We start from the raw sequence: 7868 nt of genomic DNA, 5'->3' as shown, positions 1-7868 counted from the left end.
TCAATATGTTTAATAAATCAATGGGGATACTCAACTCTAAAATATCGTACGTAGTAGGACCCTTCGGCGAGCACCGGGTACCGAGTGCCAAGCCTTGCTAAACACATCATACTCGTGCCTAAACCTTGCGCGTGACGGCGCACAGCGCCTTTGAAACAATTGCAGTCTTAAAATCCAACCTATCATAAACCTCTGATCAGCAGTGTTCCTAAACCTTTTCTGACCCTTTCCATAGAGTATGCCTGGTACTATGCAGTATGTATATGAATATAATAATACACTTCCGATATATCGCTATAGATTGCTGTGTCACAAGGGTTGAGATAATTTGTAAAGTTCAAGTTGTTGGCGCTGCGTGCCGTACTACGCGTTTAGAGTCTAGACGCGCGTAGCATAGGTTACGGTGTGAGCGTCCCAAGCGACAACGACATTTTAGAATTGAGTATCCCTATTAAATAGTCTTTAACCGCCCATCTGCGAAGTGTTGCACCTGCCCGGTTACCCACAAATCCTGGCCATGTTTCAAATTTTCGCAGACCACTGAATTTTGAAGAAATACTGGGTAACCTTACGTGATCGAAGAGCGCCATTCCTTCGTTCCCACACTAGGGTCATTATAGGTCATCTCCTGCCGCCGCGGCCTTGTACAATCTATCTCCTTCGTAAGTACCCACAATACTTTCTTGACTGGAATAGGATAGTGCTAATCAAACAGCGCTTCAATCGAGCTCCTAGTTCGATCTTCCTTTGACAGGCTAGATGCTGATTCGATCGTACGGAATTTGGGCAGTGTTGAATGGACCAGTTGTCATGCCGTGAACTCCCAGCAAGGCCCATTTTCTCTAGTATGTTGGAAAATATTCACTTGGCTTGCCCCCATGCGAGATCAAAGATGCCACTCCCGGCATCCAGTACATAAATCCATCATCGCCAACATACGACCCTCTCTAATCCATCAGGCATGCGGTGCTCGTATACCTTATCGATAGATCCGCATTAAACCACCAATCCCTGCCGAAGTGATCCCAGGACTGTCGTACGTCCTGCATAAGCCGAAATTGCATGTTTCCTGTGTCCCGAGAATCTTATCTTGACCTAGGCTCTCTTGTGCCCTTATCAATGATATCAAATATCGTCCCATTTACAGGAAGGGGGGAAGGCAAATTTTGGTCCAATTGGCTGAAATGAAACCATTTCCCCCCAGCAAAGACTTCATGTGGGTTGAGCGGCTGGTTGGCACAGGGAATTATTGACCTGTGCAATCAAAGTCACAGTCGAGTCTCGCGGAACATCATGAGCGCACATTTGTTTGTGATGATGTACTTACCTCACGTTTACAAATAGGACCGACTTATGCTCACCAGCCATCACACAATGCTTTTCTGGTCCTTATCAAACAAAGATGCGAGGCGAACATGAAGCGAATCCAGTGGCACCCGTTAAGGATCCGAATCCGGTCAATTTCAAGTTGAACGTATTTTGGAATATTTGTCAAGAAGCTCGCCTTAAGTTACAGCATATTCGAAAACATCTTTCCAAGCGCTCATGTAGGCATATAAAATGAGCACGGCTGGTGTACCTGGTCCTCCATTCCACTTTTTTTTTTTACCTCCTTGCACACTTGTCACAATGCCCTCCAAGGCAAGAGCATTGGCCGAGCTCACCAGGATTCACTGGTTTCCAGTGGGGTCCGACTTCATGTTCTGGCCTTTTGGTGAGTCAGGAGGTGCATGCGGGACATTGTTTGTTGGTTTAATTCATCGTACCTAGCGTGGGGCTCCCTGGCAGCATCATACCATGTAGCATTACCCATGAATGAAGTCGTCATGAACACTTTGTTCTATGCATTGTTGGGCACGCTGGTACATAGTGCGGGCTGTGTCATAAATGATATGCTTGATCGCGACTTTGATCGCAAAGTTGGTATGTCAATTCCGTCCTGACTGTCACCAATCTCTTGATGCTGTTCAATCAGAACGTTCGAAAGGCCGACCGATCGCGTCTGGAGCTGTCACTATGACAGAGGCCTCGGTTCTTCTGTTTGTGCTCGTTGCTGCCATCTTTTACATGTTTTCAACTGCTGGCCCCACGGCGTGAGTAGGCCATTCAACTAGTATCAAGATATCTCTGATAAGCTGCTCTAGTCTCACACTTGGTCTTGTTGGACTCCCTGCCTGTGGCGGGACGTATCCGCTGATGAAGCGTTGGATGTATTGGCCGTCTTTGTACCTCGGTACGGTTTTTTCGAACTCCAAATTTGTTTACCGTCTTATCTAGTTCCAAGGTTTTGCTGCTAGCTGGGCCGTCCCATTCACGTGGGTGGCCATTACGGGCCAGTTCGATTGGGGTATGATCCTGAACGTCGCTGTTGCGTCGTGCTGGTAAGTGCCAGCAAGGCGTTTTTTTCTTCGAGGGGCTGACGGTGCATCCCTAGCTGGACGTGTCTTTACGACACTATCTACGCGTGTCAGGTAACTAGTCCATTTAATTCTACATGGAAACATGGGTGTTAATTACTCATCTCAGGACAAGAAGGACGACGAAAAGGCTGGAGTTAAGTCTATGGCGGTCCGTCTTGGCGATGGCATTCGTCTGGCATTGAGCGTATTCGGTGTGATTTTCTTTGCGTGTCTCATGTGGGCCGGGTACTTGAACGACCAGCACCTCCCGTTCTACGTGATGAGTGTCATTGCGCCCTTCCTCCTCTGTCTCTGGCACATATGGTCATTTGATCATAATGATCCTAAAGACAGCTGGGAGAAATTTACAGTACGTTGAACTGATATCATCACGAGCTGATTCTGATATCCTATCGTACTACAGGCAGGTCGTCATGGCGCAGCGTTGGTTTGTGCAGGATTGGTCGTGGATCATTACTTCAATCTTGCGTCTCTAGCCATTTGAGCATGCAATTTCATTTCGGGTTAGATTCATGGTGGCGCCGTTAACGATCATGTTAATGTGTACACTACAGTAATCTTGCGCTTTCGTATTTTCTCTTGGGTTGTGGCATACGTTTTCAATATCATTTGTAGACCACTGATGTTAATTGGCGTAATTAGCTTGGACGAGTATTTAGAGAGAATATCATTAGCTCATTGATGGAAATATCAGACGCATACTATCGATGTTAAATTTAGGCACTGGTGAAGACCCAAATCTCGATGGAACAGACTTGAGCACCTAGACACTGGTAAACACTAGTGTAATGCGTTAGTGTCTACTTGCTCGCAGTGAGAGAATGAAAAAACACAGATGCCCCATCAATCTCGATGGAATGGAGTGAGGGAATAGGTGATACAATGCAAGCAAGTATATAAGGTTTGAATTCCTGTCAGTCATACTCTACTAGCACGCGTCCCATCGTCACGTGCGTCTATGCACCAATAATCGACAATCACCAGCAATCAGCATCACTTTGCTGTAGGTTATTACCAAGGCTCCTTCCCAACCGGCTTACTAGACTATCTGAAATCACGTGAACAATTGAAACTCAGCACAACCTTATTCCCCTCACACTCACAGTAGCTGGAACAAACTCCAAACTAGTTGGTGTGTAGAGAGCCTTAATCCTAATAGCCAGGAACCAAATACAACCACATACTATTTATTCAAGCTTTTACTAACTTTTCATTGGGCTCTAACACACCAAGCCAACTGGCACAACTTGCTGTGGCACAAGATTATGCTCTGTTTGTCTCCCCATGAAATCTTAAATGCTCGTAGATGTTGAGCATGGAACTCTCCTGGTATTGTGTTTCTGTTGATGGTTTCTATCTTGTATGAGTTGTGTAGATGTGTTGTGATTTGATAGGGTGCTGACCATTTGGGTACTAGCTTGTGCTTGGCTACAAATGTATAATCAAGACTGCTGTGGTAGAATTGGATTAGTTGCCCTTGATGGAATATAACCTCACCCAGTTTGCATTCAAGGACCCTTTTATCAAATGCTGTTTTTCACTTGAGTGTGTATCTTACTGTGGTGTCATACCTGTTGAGTTGCTGCTGTGCCATGTATGCCATGTGTGTGTTTATGTCCAACACATGTGTGGCTGATGCACTGTTGCTAAGATCTGTGTGTGGGGTGGTGTTGACAATTTGCCCTAATAGCAGCTCTTTTGGTGAAAATTTCAATGTGGGGAGGATGCAGTGGTTGAGTGCAATGATGGCATCATCCAAATGGTTGGGCCAGTTGAGAGGGAGATTATCCCATGTGAGGGTTTCATTGTCCTCCCCTATATTCAGTGCACACATTCATTTCAGTACATGAAGGGGAATCTTATTTGTGCCCTCTACTAGACCATTGATCCATGGCAAGTAAGCTGCCACAATGTGAGTGTTACAGGACCACTTAGCATGAAAACCTTTCACTGCTGCATTGTTGAAGTGTTGACCTCCATCAGACATGAATGTTTCTGATGTGGTAAAGCCCTGGAAGATGTGTCCCAGGCTATCTACCATGCTCTTTGTGGTACCAGCCATCTTGTACTTAAATGCCTACACATGTTGTGAGAATGTGTCAAGATACACTCCTACAGTGTGAAATCCCTTAGCTTTAGGTAATGTGAGGTAGTCTTTGACTAAGAGCTTGAATGGATGATGGTGGGTTCAACAAGTGTGGCATACTGAAGTTCTTGCATTTTGTGCAGTTGCTGATGGCTGTCAGAATTGATGCATCAAGTTTTGAACTGTAAATGTGGTCTGTTAGGGAATTTTGATGGCATCTTGTCCCCAATGCCCTCCTTTGCTATGTTGCTTGACTGCTAACTCTTTAGCTTCTGTGTGTGTAATGCACTCCACTTGACTTCATGCTTGCACTGCCATTTCTTCTCACAATCACCATAGCTTACCTTCCTTGATTATGTACTGTGAAGATATGTGTTGTGCCTTCTTGCAATTCCTTACCTCCTTACCTTGATCAACTTGAAGTATGGCCTCTATTACCTTTAGGAAAACTGGTTCCTCTGTGAAGTGTTGCCATAGGCTTGACATGATGGGGTCTTCAACTTCTGTGGATATCTGTAGTAAGTTGTTGATTAGTCCTGACTGTGCTTCCAAATCTTCACTGACAGTCCATTCACTACCATCCAGCAGTCCAATATTTTGTGGATGCCCTTCTCACTGGTGGCTGAGTCCATTGGCGATTATATTGAGTTTCCTGGGAATGTGCCTTATGTTGATGATGTTGTGTGCAAGGATGCCATCCCTCCATCTTCTATGTGCAGCATTGAGTCTGTTGCTAATGAGAATGTCTTTCAGTGCTTGGCAGTCAGTTTCAACTTTGACTGGAAACTCCCATATGATGTCAGAGAACTTATCAAGGGGGAACATTAATGCTGTGAACTCCAGTAGAAATGGCTTGTAGTTCTGTTCCATTGAGGATGTGCACTTCGATGCAAAGGTGATATGATGTAGTCTTTCAGTCTATTTCCCTGATGGACTCTTGGTGCATGAATATTGTGATAGTACTGCAGCAAATCCTTCAGCACATCCATATGAGGTAATGACAAAGTTTGACCTGTCATATTTCAGGGCTTGCAAGATTGGTTTTGAAACTAGTGCTGCTTTGAGGTCTAAAAAAGCTGTGGTATGTTTGTCTACCCATAGATCCCACAGTTTGAAGCTCCATAGAATTTGTCAGTAGCTGTTCTTCGTGTATGGGACTGTGAGTGGTGCTGCTTTCACTAGGTTGCATAGAGGCCCTTCTCTCATTGAATAACTCTGTATAATATCCCTAAAGTGACCTGTTAGTCCTAAAAACAATTCTAAATTCAATGCATCTGGTAGTTATTCCTATTTGATGATTGCCATTGTTAAGAACCATGTTGCTCAAGGGAGAAAGACTGACTCAGGGGGGCTTGGCCTCAGCTTGTACGCTGTGCCCCTTACCTGAGTATGGGCCCTTCATTTCAGATGAGGTCCAATGATGGTCCAATGAAGTCCAGAGGACTTCTGGAGGCTGGCTACTCTGGTGGAGAGTGCTAGAGGACTTCTGGAGGAGTGCAGGAAATGTCTGGAGGAGCGTGGGAGAGTTCTGGAGGAATGCAGGAAGTGCTCAGGAGAGTTCCCACTGTGAGGTAATACTTCTACAGGAAACAGGATGGAAGGATAGGAGGTCTGAAGGTCTGGAGGACAGGAGGACAGGAGGACAAGAGGACAAGAGGACAGGAGGATGGAGGACAGAAGGACAGGATGTCCAGAGGTATGAAGGACAGGATTTCCAAAGGTATGAAGGACAGGATGTCTGAAGGTATGAAGGACAGGAGGATAGGATGTCTGAAGGTCAGGAGGATAGGATGTCCAAGGGTTAGGAGGATGGAATGTCCGAAGGACAGGATGCCCAGAGGTATGAGGGACAGGAGGTCCGGAGGTCCAGAAGGAATAGGGGCTACATTGGATGAAGTCTGATGTAGAAACAAACAGAGGTAGACTACCCTAAGGTAGAGTTGGAGAGACAAGGGTTGGACCTAAGTCCAGAAAGAGGGTAAGTGCTGGAAAGGCAGAGCTCCAGCCTAGGGAATCAATCCCTAGGCCTGATGGGTAGGACAGACTTAGGTGGACCAAAGTCCGAGAGAGGATTGGGCAAGTCTAAGTTGATATTCAAACTGAGGAAACTACAGGAGTATCTACAGGGGTTATATACTGGAGAATATCTGAGGGGATCAATAAGCAAAGGAGCAGGGCTATGTATGAGCATGTGGAAACACATTAGTAAGTAAGATGGAACATAACTAAATGAACTCAGAGATGAAGACTCATACAAAGATCAATAAGCAAGACGGAAGAAGAGGTAACTGAAAGCCAGAAAGGCAGAGATGTCTAAATGGGGATAGGCGCAGAATATCAGACAGAGGGTGGGAATAGGTCCAGCATTAATATCCAGAGGTCCGGAGATCTGGGGATCCAGAAGACAAGGTGGATACAGGACCAGGATATGAGAAGGTGGATATTGTCTGGAATCTGAGATGAGGTGAAGTCTGGATGTCTTGCTGGATGGAGTGTGCATAGGGTGGATGGGACAGGGGGGTATGGATCAGGCTAGCAGTGGAGATCCAATGGTCTGGAGCTCAGGGGTAAATCTGGAGCAGAGTTGATCCTGCTAAGGTGTGGAGCACACAGTGGAAGGGGATCTGGCAATGAGTCAGATATGGGTCTGGATGTAGGCTCAGAAGGTGTGGGAATATTATGGAATGTGAGTCCGGATTGTGGGATATGACAGCCATGAGTTTTGCTAGGTCTGGTTGTACACCCTTTGGTCCTATTGTGGTGCCTGCGAATGTTGTTTCTGTCATGAATAACCAGCACTTGGTTGGCAAAAGTGACAAGTTGCATTCCCAATATTGCTGAAAGATGTGCTCAAGTTTTTCCATCATTTCCTCATAGCTGTCTGCTGCACAGATCAATGAATAACTCCATGGTTCCATCTGTGATGAAGTCGTGAAGATGTGTGGCTGTCATCTCTGCAAATGTTGATGGAGCTCCTGTTAGGCCCATGGGCATTTGTTGGTACCAAAAATACCCTTGCCCTTCAACATAAAAAACCAACATGTACCTATGTCCACTAAATTGTAATTGCTTTGCATGGATATTGCCTTGTGGCATTGGTGCTATCATGGTGAGTTTGTTAACTTTGTTAAAGTTTTGACATATTCTCCATTTTTGTGGTCCTGCTCCCATATCAGCCTTGTTTGGTCTGTCTTCAGCTTCCTGTTCTGGTAGCATGAATGCTGGTGGGTGATCTTGTGCTAAACATTGCTCATTTACTGTTGTAGAGAACAAGATTCCTCCAGGTGTATATTGTGCATATTATGACTCATGACTATTGGTATAGTGTGCAACTCACTATCTATGACTTTCCCACAAAATGC

Source organism: Suillus subaureus, assembly GCF_016647635.1.
Source record: "Suillus subaureus strain MN1 chromosome Unknown BJ212scaffold_96, whole genome shotgun sequence".
Lineage (NCBI taxonomy): Eukaryota > Fungi > Basidiomycota > Agaricomycetes > Boletales > Suillaceae > Suillus > Suillus subaureus.
This window is presented reverse-complemented; position numbering follows the sequence as displayed.